This window comes from Phalacrocorax carbo, chromosome 1 (genome assembly GCF_963921805.1).
Source record: "Phalacrocorax carbo chromosome 1, bPhaCar2.1, whole genome shotgun sequence".
NCBI classification, from domain to species: Eukaryota; Metazoa; Chordata; class Aves; order Suliformes; family Phalacrocoracidae; genus Phalacrocorax; species Phalacrocorax carbo.
In genome coordinates, this window is record NC_087513.1 from 163,208,724 (window position 1) to 163,226,008 (window position 17,285).

Genomic DNA, 17,285 nt, shown 5'->3' on the forward strand with positions numbered 1-17,285 from the left:
AGTAAGACTGATTATTAGAGTTTACACAGGCATCGTTGTAACTGCCCCTTGACTAAAGCATAGTTTACCATGTTTTTAAAATGCTGTACGAGTTACAAAATGATTCCTCACTGACTTGCACCATGTAAAACCCTTTTTTGGAGTCTGGGCAACTAAAAGATTAAATGACAGAAACACTAACAATGTCACATAGTTTGTTTTCACACAAAGGTATTAAATCTAAGTACAACTCCAACTATCTGATGGACAATTTAAGGCTCCATGGGTATCAGAACAGCTTCTGCAAGCACTCAGTTTTAATAAGCTTCATTGTCTAACAGTAATGCACACCTTCAGACATTTCAATACGTGATGCTTACATGGCAGTATAAACACTATCACGTATTAAAATGCTTCCTGTGTTTCAACTTTTAAGAATATTGCTTTTACATTCAAAAAGGAGTTAAACCCACCATCAACAGTAGATTATTGCCGAAACTTATGGTACAGGAATCGGGACAAGACACACTTCTTCCATCTGCTGACTTCACTGACACAAGCTTCCTCTAGTCAGCAAGAATAAGAAGAAAATTTTAAGCTTGGGAAAAGAGTATTTTGAAGAAGAAACCTATCTGAGCAATACATTCTGAAGGAATGAATAGAAAAAGGGGTAGAAATTGAGTAGCACATAGTAAAAGCCCAAGCTGGTTTGGCTACTTCAGAAAGAAACTTAGAGATACCAAACCCACCTAAGAATTTTCGATGTCTTGGTAGAGGACGGACTGATATTCCAAGGCAGCACTGCAAGATACATGAATTGATTCTGGAAAGCAGTGTTCAGCACTCTTAGGAACAACGACCTATTTAGCCTAGTATTTCGCTTTAATTTGAAGACCAGCGAAGGCAGCGTTGACCCAAATATTCTTCTTTTTCCTACCATAAAGGTACTTTAGAGTCCTATATACAGTCTGGTAGCTATAAGTGACAAATCGAGTACTTTGAATTTACAGCATTTGTCCTCTAGAAACCTGTTTTAGGAAATAAAACCATTAATGTTTGAGCCACAGGTGTAGTTTACTAACACAGAACTCATTCAAAAACAAGATGTGTTGAAAGCTCTCCGCTTGCAGATTTTTACACCACCGCTTCCTTATGGAGCTGGTTATCACGCCTTCCCCAACCAACCTCAGCTTCTCTGAAGCAGTTATACAGATGAGTTTTCCCCCAGGTAAGTTCTTCAGGTAGCTCAAGAGACATTTTATTTCGTTGCTATGCATCACATGCTAAGTGATTCACTCCAAGGGTTAGGACTAGACCACTGCTACGCTCACCACGAATGCAGATACCCCCACAAAAAAGTGGACACCTGACTAGTCTTAAGGACTCCGCAGCTGAGGAATAATTCCGGCCCTGCCTGCAACCTCATTTATTACTCTTGAATTTGTCAACTTCAAGAGGAAGAACCAAGGCTAAAAATGTGCTGTTACCTATTAGAACATACACAGACTTTCAATGTAATAAAAAGCATTACAGAAGAAAGCTGCTGAATCCTTCATGTAATTTGAAATTGAGAACAAGTCAGAACTTTCACCCAGATTTTCTGATACCCAAGATCCATTTTTTTCCCAACAAATTCATAAAGAAACCATAAACAAGTATCCACCTCAGTTTAATAGAAAGCTCATAATAGCCTTAAAAAAAAAATCCACACTCAATGATTTAAGCAAATACATATTGTCAGCAACAAATCCAGTACATACAAACAAGAAGCCAGATACAGAAAATGAAAGTCTGGTTACACAAAACAATGTCATGATGGTTTTTTGAGAAGAAACTTAAAAATCTTAAGTTTCCTGGATCAGTGAAGGAGAAATTCCTTAAAGCTACGAAGGTGTTTCAGCCTCTATCCCCACCAACCTCAACAGGCCGGGACAAGTGCAATACCACAGACACACACAGCATTGCAACTGATCCCAACCTGTGTAGAAAGGGGTACAATTTTTCCACACTCACTGACTGACTTGTCACTGCCACAGTCAGTTTTGCATGGATTTGCACAGCAGAGTATCACACAGCTGGATGCAAACCTGCAAAACTAACCAGAGAACAGTGTTCAATTAAACAACAAATAAATTGTCAGACACGCCGAATACGTAGTTCTACAGCTAGCAGTACTTTAAGTGCTTATAATGCAGTAGATTAGTGAACACTACCTGCACTATAAGCACTTTAGTGCTACAAGAGCTGTCGTTCGCTAGACTGCTGTTAAAATAAGGAAGGCCACAAAATATCCCATACCAGCAGAAAATTCAAACTCCTTGATGTAGATTATAACAGGCCACCATCAGTTTTGCATAGATTTGCACAACTACACTCTTCTTGTAGTGCAACTATGCAAAACTAACAGAAGACTGCAAAGCAGAAAGCTACTGGAACATCTACAGTCTTAACCTGAGTGACTGGATGAAGACATAACTTCTTATGCCAGAAGGAGCACTTAGGGCAGTAGATGCTAATCTACTTCACTATCTGCACTAGATGCACCTTAGTACAAAAAGCACTTGACACCACCACACTGTACCTTTCCAATCTCTGAAGTCCTGCAAGATCTCCTGAGGCAGTTGTCAACATAATGCTACAAGTGCCTTCACTGCAGTAGGTTCTATATATCACTACCTGCACTGTAAGCACTTTGACATTACTCTGACGCAACCAGCGGTTTTAGTTATTCAAGATATGTTGTCTACCTTGTACCTGCTGAAAGAAAAGAACAAAGTGAGTATTTGATCAGGTTTTGAATCGCGCACCTCTGACAACCAAGCTTTGGAGCAAATAGTCACGCTTTGTTTCTGGGCTAAAGACCTCCTTCAGAGCAAGCTGAAGAGGCGCATTAGCCCAAACCTGGACTCTTATATGCAATACCAGGAATATCCAAATCAATGCTGACTGGCAGCAGAAAAGCCCAATTGTGAAAATTAGTTAACTGCTCCTGCCATACCATTTCTCAGAATGCCATCACATATTGTAGAGATAAAACTAACTATTAGCTTTCAAAGACCAATCTGAAACAGGGTAAGAACTCCCACCACCTCTCCTCAATAAAAAAAACAGGATGAGGCCAAGTAAGTATTGCAGCAAGCATAAACAAAATTTATGCCTAATTGTAGGTAATTGGGAATTTAAAAGTTACATCGAACAGATGATACCACTGGCTTTCTGAAGTCCAGAAAGTACCTTAGGACATGCCAGGAGCTCTCTTAAAGTTTTCCAATTACTCGCTTTACTGGCAGGTTAGAACATTTGCTGCTACTGCCAGAGACACCCTGCCTGAAAATACAGTTCATACCATTGTATTTAGACTGGCCTATCCAGCAACAAAAAGCAGTTTCTCATGATGGCTGTGAAAATATACTACTACAACCAAACCAAATTACAACTACTTATTACAGACCCGAGGTTCAATGAAGCAGGACAGCGCTATATTCGAAATCTGAAACCGTATTTTATTCCTCCTTTAATAGAAATAGGGGCTTGAAGGTTCAGGGAAACATAAAGTCTCTCTTACTTGATATTTACAGCAAGCTTAATGTAATACTTAGACTACAAGAAAACTATTTTCTTCTAGTCTAACAAAAGTTACAAAGTCTTTTGTTAGCCTTTGCTTAAAGAAAAAAAAAATTCCCAGATATCCAATTTAAGCATTTTTAAGACTCTCACTGTCCAGCTGCTTTAGTTGGATAAGTGAGTGCCTGAAAAACTTGTATTATTCTCCTCTGAAAGACAGAAATTGTGGACTGCTACACATGCCTCCAGTCCCAAGGAACTCTTTGGAATTTAGTGGTCCTAACCAACGTCCCAGGTTCAGCCCCAAATGCACTGGTTCTGCCTCTACATTTAAAAAAAAAAATTATTAAAGAAATAAACTTACCGTTTTCTGTAAAAAGTAACTTCCTCCACAAATACACCACTGCAACATCCACAGAAATCTTCATTATTTCCTGCTGCACGTGTCGATACTGCAAAAAAACCACCAAGTTATCTGCTTTTTTTTTTTGTTGTTTCTGAGGAGAGAACAAAGTCACCGAGCAAGTTCCCGAACGCCAGGGCTCCCCATCCCCACTCCACCCGCGGGGAGGGCGCGAAACGCTCCGGCACCCCCCTCCCCCCCCCCGGGCACCAACAAACCACCCCGTGCGACACCCTACGCGCGGGCTCCCACCTTCCCACAGAAGCAACTAACGCCCCCCGCCCTCCCGCCGGCGGGTACCCCCCTCCCACCCCGGCGGAGCCCGGAATGGCCGGTGCCGGTGCCGCAGGCCGTTCCCGGGCCGGGCCCGCTCCCCTCACGGCGCAGCAGCACGTGCTCCTGCGAGAACAGAGGGGCGGCCGCGCGCCCCGCGCCCGCCAGGGGGCGCCGCCGCCGTCAGCGCGGAGGTCACAGCCCGGCTACGGCGTGACGCCCCCCCCCCCCGCCCCCAACCGCCCGCCCGGCCGGGCCCGCCGAGCCCCGCGGCCCCGGCGGAGGGGAAAAGGAAAGGGCCGGGGCCTATCCCGCCCGCTCCTGGGGGGTCGCCCGGGCCGGGAAGGGGCCGCGGAGGGGGGAGGGGAAGCGGTTCCCCGTGCCGCCGCTACCCACACGCGGCTCCGGGCCTAACAGGGAACAATCGGCCCCAGCACGCAGCCGCCGCCATGTCCCCCGCCTCCTCCCCCTCCCCAGCAACATGGCGCCGCCGAGGCCCCGCAGCTGCCGCCGCGCCGATTTCGTAATGAAGCCCGCGGCTCCCGAGCGGCGGCGGAGCGGGGCCCGCCCGCTGCCCCCCTCCCGGCCGCCCGGGAGAGGCGGGGAGCCCGCGCCCAGCCACCCGCGCCCCGGCGGGGAAGGGGTGGGGGGGAAGAGGAGGGCCCGCCGCCCCCGCCCCTCCTGCGAACAAAAGCCCATGCGGAGGGGCCCGGGACGCGCTCGCAGCCCGCCGTGCTGCCACCCCCCCCCCACCCCTCCGTCCCTCCCCGGGGCCCCGCACCCCCTCCCCCGGGGGCGGCGGCGGAGCACAAAGCGCCTCGGCTGGGAACTCCCCGAGAGCCGCCCCACCACCCCCCGCGCCCTCCCTCCCTCCCCGCCCGCCGCCGCCGCCGCCGCCTTTTTTACCGCCGTTGCCGTTCCCCGAGCTGGGCGTGGGCGGCGAGCGGAGCCCCCGCGCCGCCGCGGCCTCTGCCCCATGTGCGGCTTTGTTCTGGTGCCGCCAACTCCCCCACCCCCCCCAACCCCCTCCCGCGGCGGGCACGGCGCAAACTTTCCCGGACGGGCCTTCCCCCGCGGGCCGCGGGGGGCAGAAACACCACACCACCACCCCCCCCGCCCGTTCCCGCCCCCGGCCCCCGGCAGCTGCCATTGTGCCGCCCGCGCCGCCCTGCCCGCCCCGGGGGCTCGGCCGCCGCCGCCGGCCGCTCCCCGCACCGGCCGTGCCCCGGGCCCGGAGAGGGTGGGTGGGTGCGGGGGGAGGGGGGGCGGCGGCGGGACTCACTGCAGCGGCGAGCGGCGCGCACGCTTTTTCAAATCTCCCTCATTCCGGCCCCTCCCGCCCCGTGCGCGAGCTCGGAGGCGCCGCCGCCGCGGCGGCCGCTGCCATGCGCCCTGCTCCAGCTCCGCTACCCCCCCCCACCCCCGCCGCCCACCCACACCCCTTCCCGCCGCCCCGGCCGCTCGCAGCGGCCCGCCAGCACCCCCTGCGCCGCCGCCCCCCCCCCCCAACCCGCTGCCGCCCCGGTCTCGCCCCCCGCGCCGGGCGGCCGCCGGCGCCTCACAACAGGTTTCCTGTCAGCGACACGCGCGCGCGGCAGCGACACTCACCAGCCATCGGCGGCCGCCGCCGCCACCATCTTCCCTCCTTCCGCGGGCCCCGGCGCGGAGGGGCCGGCCCGGACGAGGGGGAGCCACTCCGCGCCGCTTCGCTCCCCTCCCCGGCGGGGCGGATGGGGGGGCGGGCGGGGGGGGGGGAGGGAGGGAGGGAAGTGGCGCGAAGGCAGGTCCCGGCGGCGGCGGCCGGGCTCGGGGACCATGTGGGTGAATGAAGGGCGGCGGCTCCCGCCTCAACGTAAATATCCACAAGCCCCGCTCCGCCCTCATTAGAATAGAAAACAAAGTGCTTCCGAGCGCCGCGCCGCCCAATCGCCGGCCGCGGCCCCCCGCCCCCGCCCGCCGCCGCCGCCGCCCGCTGCGATTCATCCACACACCAGGCATGCACCGGGCCGCCCGCCCGCCCGGCCTGCGCCGCGCCGCGCCGCGCCGCCACCTCCGCCGCCGCAAACTTTGTGTCCTCGCCATTCCGCTGGGGCCGGGCCGGGCCGCGGCGGGGGAGCGCGGTGCCCGCCGTACCGCACCGCACCGCACCGCACCGCGCAGGGCTCCCGCTGGGGGCTGGCGGCGCTGCGCGCATCCTGCCTGCGCAGGCGGCGGCGGGGAAGGGGAGGGGAGGGAGGGCAGGAGCGGGGTGGGGGATGCACATGGTGGCCCCGCGCTCCCGGGAGGGCCGGAGGGAGGCCTGGCCGCGGGGGGCGGGGCGGGACCGGACGGGACGGGCAGGGCAGGGCCCGCCCCGCCAAGTTGCGCGCGGGGGGCGCTGCGCCCGTCCCACCCCTCGCCCCCCCCCCCCACACCCGCCTCGCCGGCCCCACGCGGAGCCGCGGCGGGGGGGGGGGGGGGGGGGGGGGGGGGGGGGGGGCGGTCCCGCGTGTAGCTGCACTTGTCCGAGGGAAACTCCCGCACTTGCGGCGGGCCGAGAGCGGGAAGAGGAAGGCGGAATTGCGGGGGGGGGGGCGCCCCGCCGCTGTTGGCTGGGAGTGCCACCCGCGACGGGCGGTTCGCGGGTGGGAGCGCCGGGGTGCCGCAGCGGCCCGCAGGCCCCCGCCGGGCGGGCGGGCGCAGCGCTGCCCCCGGGCAGAGGTGCCCTTCCCGCAGCCGCCGTCAGCCGCGGCTCCCCGGGGCGGCACCCCCGCGGTGCTGCCCAGCAGGCGCTGCCGGGACCGGTCCGGTGCTCTTTGTAGCGAAAGCGGCGTGGGGGGGGGGTGGGGGGGGGGCGTGTTTGAAATGACACGTGCGTAAAAAAATCACTGGGTTTTCCTATGGCCCTCTGGCATCGCTGCTTTCGCCACAGTTTTCTGGCCTCAAAATAGATAGAAAGTGATGGTTAGAGATCAGCACGCTTTTCCGTGACAGAGGTACTTATTTTGCAAATTCATATTTAATTTTGTATTTGGGAAGGGGAGAGCGATGTATATTTTAAAACAACAGTAATATTTTATAGACCGACATTTCTGCAGTTCCTTACGTTGCTATAAATGGAGAAATCACTTCGTCTTCTGAATAAAAAGACCAGAAGAATTGTGGTCTGAATTCGCCTTTTCCAAAGAACTTCTGAGTTTTTGTTTGTTGTGGTATCACTCCAGTGATTTCTGCAGACAACAGAATATTTGGGTTTTTAATCGGTTATTCTAGTTACCTTCACTATATAGCAGGAAAAGTATTCTTGTTCTCAGTGTGTCTTGTAGTTGTTTAGAATAGGAGAGCTACTAAACTGGTAACTGTATTTCATTAAAGCTATGACATTTTCTTTTCAGGTAGTTTTGTGGTGTTTGAGCCTTCAGAAAGTAATAAACATCCAGAGAGTATTTTTTTTTTTTCAGCATTTATAGATGATGTTGAATGTCACAGAAGTTGACCATGAGGTTTTTTTCATCCACACTCTTCAGGTTTTGGTTTTTTTTAGCTTAGATCTATATTTACTGGTATACACAAAAAATTATTTTACAGTACTGTATTTGATAAAGGGCTGTTTCAGCTGAAAACCAGAGTTGCTTTCTAAAACCACAGTGATGCAAAATGTAGTTGGTTTTGTATTGTATTTTAGTAATATCGAAGTTGTTATCCCTTGCAGCTGAGGCTCCTTTCCCACTCCTTTACCCTGTTCCCCCCGCCCCTTCTTTATTTTTCCTTTTTTCCTTTCTCCTTTTTTTCCCCCCGTTCTGTTACTTTTTGCAAAAGAGGCCAACAAAAGGTAATCACCAAGATGCAAATATAAGCATATTTTTGTTCCTACCGCTTTGGATGAACTCCAGACCTTACCAAAGTTGGTGGCAATAGTCTGCCTGACTGAACAGGTAAGATTTCAATCCTTGTCTTGTATCCAAAGGTTCCAAATTGATTTTGCAGAGCTGGGCAAGTATCGTCTCCCCAGGATCTAGAGTAAATGAAGTGATAGGGAAAGTAACGTCACATTACACCGAGCTGTCCGTTGGCTGAAAAGAGGCAGCAAAAGCATATGCGAGGAAGAATACAAGACTTATTTTTTTCTTTTTTTCAGCGACTTTATTCATTTACAACTGAGGGGAAATACTGAATTCAGGACCCGTCTTGTGTTCATCTCACCGCACCTGGAAGAAACATGCCATTGATGAAGAAAATGGAACATATTATTTCACTGATCTAAATGGTTATGCCCGTAGGATCCAGTCCGGCTTCCGCTGTAACCAGCGGAATGGTCTTCATAAAGCCCCGGGCACAAAGTGTCCGCAAGCACGCGTGTCACTGTGTTTTGTGTTTCGTAGCTATAGTGGATTCTCCTACAGGTAACTTTCTTGGAGTGTAGCTTTGGGGTAGAACCCGCTAAGTGCGTAGGGGTTTCCTAAGAGGGAAGCTGACCCAACTGCGAATTCCCTTAAAGCGGAAATTTGTTAAATAGTAAATACTGTTCGGTATCTTGCAGGAAATACTCAGAAATGAAGGCCCTAAGGTCACTCGTCTTTAACGTGTACTAACTCATCTGTTCATTCTTTATGGAGTGCTGCCCATCTTATTTTTCTGTACTACAGTAGCTGAGCACATCACATTTATCATAATATTTACCTTCACGACACAGTGTGACATGGCAATTACTATTCCCATGTTACAGATGAAGGATCTGACATAATGAGGAACAGAAGTTAGCGCTCCCAAAGCCAAGGCTGGCGCCTTAGCTGAGGCCGGTTTTCTCTGTTTTAATCGATATAAAGAATGTGGAATAAATCGGTACCCTTTATACATCACTGAAGATCACAGGTAATATGTATGTTGTGCAATACATGCTACTAAGAAATCTTAAGAAATAGCTAATTTAGCTATTTCTTAAGCTACCCCGAAAAAGGAAAGAAAAGAAAAATATTACCTGAAGTAAAACTACAACTTTTAAATTTTGTTAAACAAACATGATTATCTAACAAGGTGCACTGAAGTGATGCCAGCTCCTTGTCCATTTGCAGTTCCTGGACTAAAGAGGGTGAAGGCTATTAAAAAAAGAGTATGCAGCATTCTTTTTGGTGATTTTAGTGTCACTTGTTTCTAATAAAATAACTGAACCGAGTAGTGACAGACCAACAAGGTGCTCCGGTTTGGTATTGTGCTCCCACCTTTAAAAATTCTCCCTTTTTAAAAATCTGCATTATTATTTGAAAACTTTTTAAACTGTTCATCTGTAGCAGAGGTGACAGATTTAGTAGACTTTGGTCAGAAAGAAGAAAACAGGATGAAGAATCCCCCAGGTACCTTTAGCAGGTACCTAATGTGTGAGCCAGTTATAAAACAAGAACTTGCCTAAAGAAAAGCATTTTGGAATTACTGATTTTTCAGAGTTAATTCTTACTACCCCACCCCACTTATAGTTTCAAGAACACTAAATAAAATTGGCAAGAGAGCAACCAGAACTGGTGTAAAAAGCCTTCTCTGTTTTTAGGAGTAAAATATACTTTCCAGTCGTATCATTTTTTTAGAATCGAGCCTTTAATTCCTGCACATTTTATCATACTCAAGTACACATGTATCATAATTTCAAATATTTATATTTAGAAGGAGGCATGTACTCTGTAGGGAGGTGAGTTATAACAAGACACAGGAGTCCTCAGTCACAGGCAGTTAAACTTCTATATCTGATTATTATTCTTGGGAGTTTAGCACTGTTACCATTCAGCCATTAATTTTATTTCCCAGTGTTTATGACGTTATCCTATCTGGAGATCAGCATTTGCACAAACTCTACCTATTCATTTCACTTGTAAAAACGTTCCCCTTTAGATGTTAGTTTCGTTTGAGGTATAGAAGTCTCTAATTTGTGGGTATATTTCAGCATCTGCGGAGAGATGAAAATTTAACAGCTGAAGCAGCATGGAAAGAAGGAACGTTTGTAACTGGAGAGCGTTAACATTTGCAGCAGTGTTTCCCTGTTGCAGCAGAGATTTGCACCCTCTGAGGCTGGAATAGCTGAGCACAAGCAGGAGGATTCTTACCCCACCCTCTCTCAGGCTGGCCGAAATCATCTGCTTCCGTGATTTTTGTGGAGCCAGGTTTTGCTGCAAGGTGTGCCTTAAGTTTCTTGAGAATCCTAATAAGAAACAGGAAATACTCCTCCTCATTAGGATGTTGGGCTATTCTGAAATCATTTGGAGGGATGTTACTGTTTCTGTCATCCAAATTCACCTATAGGAAGCGAACGTGTTGCTGGGAAAAGGAGAACTGAAGATAAGCGGCTTCATCTTCAACTGTTCTGTTCTCCGTCTCACAATTTTACTTTCTTGGCTGTTGAAACTCTCTCACTGCTTACTCTTTCAAGCCATCCACTGCCTTTCCTTTTCTCAGTTTCTAAGTATCTTCCCTGTGCTCTCTTAAATAGGCAGTCGAGAGGGAGGTGGCATGAAAAGCACTGAACAGCTGGAAAACAGGAGAAGCTGTGGGATTTACTTCTGAGCAAAGCAGATATAAACACACACACGGGAGGCAAGCACAGGTGTTAAGAGTGGTTTTTAAAAAGAAGGGATTTGGAAAGTAAGAAAAAGATGCTATAAAAGAGGCTCTCTAAAATGGGGAGAGAAAAACTTGAGAGCGATAGGGACAGGATCTCTTCGGATGAAGCTGTGCTCTGACACTGTTTTTACAAATGTCCGATAAATCCGTTCATATTTTAGCCTTTCCAGGTACCGGTAGATGTAATCTTTGCCTTCTGTTCCCTTTGCATCCATGCAAAAAGCATGTACTTTTTTTCTGCTTTGTGAACATTCAAAATGACTAAGAGCATGGTTTCAAGCCTCGCAGTGCTTTATCGAGACTAAATAAAACAACATGCCAGGAGAGATAAAGCAAAGTGGCTGTTGTACCCTTCCTCAAAATCCCCTCTCCACGCTCCATGGGGTAGTTTTTCCAGTGTTGTATAGGAATGAATCCTTGTGCATTAACGGATATAGTTATGTAATATACCTTCACAGATGTGTAAAAACAGTTACTGAAACAGATGCAGTTACAGAGAGATGGTTATCTTTTAGGGATTGCTGTACCTGGGTTAGCTGATCCAAATGCTTCGTACAGCTCCTGGGTTAATTAGAGAACGGAGATGAACAATGAAGGAGTGGAAAAGGTTGAAAACGGAGGATGGAAGCACTGGGACAAGGCACGCACTGTAGGGACTTGGGAATCTGATGGTTAACAGAGTGAGGGAGAGCTAGCGTGTGAGAGGGAATTACTGTGTAACAAAATTATGAGTGGTGAACAAAACAGAAATTCGAGAGACTATATATTCATGTGAGAGCAGTAGCTGAATGCCACGAGGCAGTGGGACTCCTAATGCTACAGTAGCACCTGTGGATATTATAGATATTCTTCAGAATAATATCTACAAACCTGACATTTGTATTTAAGAATTTTACACCTCTGGCTGTCCCCTGAATCTGCAGAAATAATATTAAACTGTACTTCAGGTCGTCTTCTGAGATCCCTGCTCTGTTAGTGGCCTTTGTCCCTGAAATTAGTCAGGGAGTAAAGCCAGCAGCATGGCGCCGGGACCAAAGTAGTGCTTCAGAGGAGCCGATGCTGATGTTTTTTGAAGCATTTGACAATTTTGTTGGCCAAACATAACCCTGCTGTCCAACTAGAAGCCTGAATATTTGGGCTGCACAATGGACTGAGATGACTGAAACATCCCTTTGTGGATGATGTGCAGTTAAAAATGTCACACTTCCACATATTGCCTGCATCTCTACAGGCAATGACTGTTACAGGTCTTAAGGCGTCCTTTGATAGCCCCTCCTTAGTGGTGCATCTGGAGCTGGGCAGACCCAGGGTCTCCTCATCCCAAGGGAGAATGAAGCTGTCCAGCCTCCGCGGGCTGCACGCTCTCAGTTATGTCACCCTGTGCCCTCATTTTGCACTTCTGCAAACACTCAGTCCTTGTCCTCTCCAGTGCCGTCCTCAGCTCCTACAAAGCCCCGTGATGGAACCGTCCCTTCTTCTGAGGTGGGGAACTATGAGAAGGATATAGATGAATAGGATATACATAAAATTGTGTTTTCTTCTCATTTTAAATCATTTGGAAGTTAATAACATTAGCCAAAGTAGGATCAAACTTTGGGTATTTATTTCCTCTCCTTTTAACGTAGCTTTAGCTCAATCATCTTTATCTATCACAACAAATTAAATAGTTGTTTCATCATTTGCAACATCACCTAGGCAGCTGGACTAGCTGTGTGCAGACTTAAAAAGCGCTCTCTCTTGTTAAGCGAGAAAAGTCACTCGGTAAATTCAAGTGGATGGCTGTTCAGATGTGTACACTGAAGACCACAGTGTCTCTACCCTTCATTGAAGGACTGTGCTTAAAATGCTGCATTCAAACGTACGTATGGACGCACATATACACCAACAAAAATGCTGGTGACACCATAAGCATTCAACTTGCTCTAGTCTACTGTAGAATATTTGGCCAAGATTTTAGATTTCTCAGTAGCTTTGTGTCAGTGAGGGTAATGGTTCTTGGAGACGTCAGTGTGCACGTAGATGAATATCCTTCGTTGGGTCAGCAGCTTGTGAGAATTTACGACTGTCGCAAGCTGGGTTGAATACATAGGTTCTAAAAAAGGGTGATAGGATGTTTCATAAGAGGATATTCCTCTGAATTGCTTAAGCCCCATTTTAGATAGCTTCAGGCGTTGAACTAGAAATATTTTCATTCTAGTGGTGATTTTTCACTAGGTGTTACTAACAGCAAGTTGTCTTTATCAGTCAGTGCAGCTGACGTGACGAGCGCTCTGTTGCTTGTGGGGTGTTCTTGACTAGCCCACAGCCCTCCGTAAGTGTAGAGTAGACAACTTTCTGCCTAATTCTATGCCTATTCCTTGCCTTCTCTTCTTGCCTCCTACTCAAAGTGGTATGGAAACCCCTAAGGGGTTTAGAAGTGAGGCACTGGACTAGGTGCCATCACTGTGCTGACAATACACAACTCTCCATTCCCCCGTCTCATTTTCTCTGATACATGTTGCTTCAGTAGAAAAGATAATTCAGTGTCTGCCAGAGACTGAGGCTTGGAGAAGAGCTATCTGGTCACCTAACTTTGCAGTCGCAGAGTGGGGAAAAAGGAGAAAAAAATGGTCCTGTGTCAGCACCTTTGATCAATGCGTTTAACCACTACTTGTGACACGTATTTTAGACACGCAGGCTACTTCTGCAGATAGATACGTATGTATCAGAGGCAAATAAAGAGATGTCTTCAACTACATTTAGGCAAATTCTATCACTTTTTTTGTCAGCAAACCCTTCTCCAGTTGTGCACGTCACTGTTGCAGCTCAGTTACATTTTTGCAGTACAGTCTGCAGTCAGCTACTCTGAAGCTAGTCCAGATTCTCTCCCGAACAGGGAGACTCATCTTAACTGAGTATCGTATGTGTGTTCAAGAGCTGTGCCAAATTGTCGCGTGGAACCTAAAATATTGAACTACAGCAAAACAAACGTCATGTTCCACGGGCTTTCAGATACTACAAGTCACTTTCACACCCTTTACATATGGTGTTTATTAGCAGAGTAAATGTGAAAAAAATTGAATCCGGGTCTTGTTGGTTTTTCAGAACAAAATAAATTCCATTTTTTTAATCTCATAAATCTATCGAAAATAGCAAAGTCTAGGAACAATTATAAATATGGATGTACTGAGTGAATGAAAATACAGATATAATAATGTCACAAACAAATGCTGTTTTGAAGGATACAACAAACATTATTTGAAAGTTAAAAATTCAGAAATCACAACTTCCATATTCAGAGGACAGATACTTTTTTATTAAATGCTATAATACCATTTAATTAATTTTAAAATAATTCCATTTATTCAAACATACTGTTCACTGTTTTGCTTTAAGAGACTCCTTCAAATTATATGGCAAATTGATCTTTTTAACGTAGGCTTAAAATTTTGCTTTTTAATATGTTATATGTTAATATGACTTCAGAGACAGCGAGGGAGCCCATAGTTTGTTTTAGTGGAAGAATAGCAAAACTCCACTGACACTTAAGGGGTTCTTCTTGTTACAAGAGGATTGAATTTGACCAAGCCATTTGATGGAGTGAAGTGTAGAAATAGACCCTGCTAATTCAGAGGATCTGCTCCTTGCATATAACCCGTGTCATCTACCCTATTGGTTAACAACATCTGTATGATATAATCCTTATTCATTAAACTTAAAGAAAAAAAAACTGTCCATGAGAGACTGCGGTATATTTTTCCCAATTTTATTTTCACCATCAGCAAGGCTGTTAAAGGAGTTTAATTTGTAAAAGCTTCTTACTACTTCAGAGGCATAAACCAACAGCATAGTTTCATATATTTCAACATTTAGTAAGCCACTACCTGAAGATAAAAAGGAAAAAAAAAACTTTTATGCAGCCAACTACATTTGCCATCTTCATCATTTTATTTAGGAAAATTTAACTACATCTAGTTCAGGTGATGAATTTCCCTAAATTTCCTTAAATGAAGGAAAGCACATGAATAAAGTTAGAGACTTGCACAACAATGTCTTAAAACTGTTGATCTTAACTGGCAAGTTAAAAATTGAAGCCAGTAATGGTGAATCTTCAGCATGTGTAAACGTGTGTACATGTAGAAAGAAAGATTGAAACTCTTTGAACATGAATGAGCTGTTGCCATTTCAGTTAGTTGTTTAGTCATTTTTTCAATGAAAAAAGTCTGACGATAGTGTTAAATTCAATAAATAGCATATGATCACTCAGAATTATTAAAATGAAAAAAACTACAGACATCAGACAGTGAAGAAATCTGTTGTTTTTCTTTTTGTCATGGAATGATAAACTAGAAAAATCAAAAAAGTGTGAAATAATTTGGCTGATGTGCCAAATAGTTTGCAATACTTTAACAAAACATTACGATTTAAATGGAACAAATACAAGACAAATGAAGAGGTAAAAATAGACTTTTTATGAAGAGAAAGAAATAAAAATATCTCATCCTCCTCTAAGAAATTATTGTAGTCATGAAGACACATACTAGCTATGACTGTTAGATATACCTTTAAGCAATGTTTTGTAGAATTATACATTAATTAAGCTTAGTCATGTTCCTTTTGGAGCAATGGTAAAGCTATTTTTGACCTCAGCTGCCCTATTTCCATACACGAGCAAACAATATTATATTTTCTTTTTTAAAAAAGTGAAACAAAATGAGCAAATCTCGTTCCACCTTCTAAGATAAGAAGTATTTCAATGAAAACATTTTCAAGAAAAATCTCAGATATACACTTTCACTACTTATCCTCAAAATACTGTCTCATTTTATTTTATTCCTTCGTCTTCTCTCCTTCCATCTGCATCACACTCTCCAGGTTTTTCCCACAGAAAGACTTTTCAGCCCCCAAAAAGCATAATGAACATAGTAATATTGTTTCTGGCGCACAAACTAGGCTCACTAACAGCCAGCTGTTTCAGGTATCGCAGCATCATGCTGCATCGTAGTACCCTGCGGACACACTTGCAAAGCGCATTTTTTTTTTTTCCAAAAGTGCTGAGCACCAGTAACTGGCAAGATGCTACGCCCTCTGCTCCTGATTGCTCATGCTGGGCTGTGAATACACTCATGGCTTCCCCGTGTGCCCAAGTAAGAGTAAATCAGAATTCTGAGCACAACATTTTGGCCACGGCATCTTACTTCATTATTACTAAGTTCAGAAATGTACTTAGAATATTGATCATATAGTTGTATTTGCACACTGATATGATCTACATATCTTACTGTGTCTTTCAGTCTTGAAGACTGAAAATGGTGATTTGATATAATGTCAAAATAAAAAATATACAAATTTATTTTCACAATGCACATATGCATACGCTATTGATAAAATATATTGATGACAAGAAATCTGCAGTGATAATTGTGGTTAGAAAGCTGAATATTTCTTTAGGGATTGTCTCATTTTTCTCTGATGAATACAGCATGGGAAATTATCCATTCCTTTTCTTTTTATAAAACAATTTCAGCTCTGGTCAGTTACACCAGTCAACTTCCTCCAGTAAGTTTATCTGGTGAGCAGGCAAACGATATTGACAGCTGAAAAGTAATCTGAACTTAAATTCTTGCATTTTGAATAGGATGAACTGGATATATTTGCATTTTGAAATGAACCTCTGCCATTGTGGCAGCTGCAAAAAGTTTTGCTTTTTATCACGAGGAAGAAGATTTTTAGGACCTCTGAACTGAGAACTTCAGGCTCAAACTCCTGTGAATAAGAAACATAAGCAATATGAAAGAATGAGTTTGTACAATATGTACAAACTATTGTTTTTTTAAAAAAAAAAATTCAGAATCTAAACCATTTTAAGATACTGCTTTACCAGAAAAAAAATGTTGCACTTCTGTATCTTTCAACAGACCAGTATCTAAGCAAAATATTTGATATAACATTGACTCTTCTCAATAGCTTTTTCTGGCCAGTAACTGTGGGACAGATTTATCAATAGTATAAATTTAGTAGACTTTTGACACCTTATGGTAGCTAGCAACTTGATCCAACAAATGCAAGACTGAAGATAAAAAACCAAATTCCTTGCAGAATGTAGAAAAGTGTGCAGTCAAACTGATAATGACAATATGAAGTGAGTTACAACCCAAGTCCTTATGCTGAATCGAGCTGAGGAATCAACTTCGTAGACAACAGAAGAGAATAAGAATGTTGTAATCAAAGCAGTAAGGACACGTAGAGAGAAGAATGGAAGAAACGTGATGATATTTAACTGTACTTTCACAAGATACTAAGATGTTCAGTTAGTTCATCTTCAATATCTTTGTCTTTATTCTGATTTAGAAGATCGTGGTTGATGTGAGATGTGAGTTCTCCCATTTCTTTCCATATGTTCCTAGACCAAAAATAGTTTCCTCTCTTCATATGGATTTCTCCAAATAAGGAGTGAAGAAACTGTAAATTAACTTCTCATTACTACAGAACAAATGCATAT

General features: G+C 45.6%; 1 long non-coding RNA gene across 1 annotated transcript; it reads left to right on the forward strand.

Annotated features, from left to right (window-relative positions):
• Nucleotides 1-7,062: 7,062 nt before the first annotated feature.
• On the forward strand, nucleotides 7,063-14,091 carry LOC135311489 (uncharacterized). Its single transcript, XR_010371106.1, has 3 exons — nucleotides 7,063-8,601; nucleotides 10,131-10,360; nucleotides 10,674-14,091. It is a non-coding gene; the product is annotated as an uncharacterized LOC135311489 (long non-coding RNA).
• The last annotated feature ends 3,194 nt before the right edge of the window (nucleotides 14,092-17,285 follow it).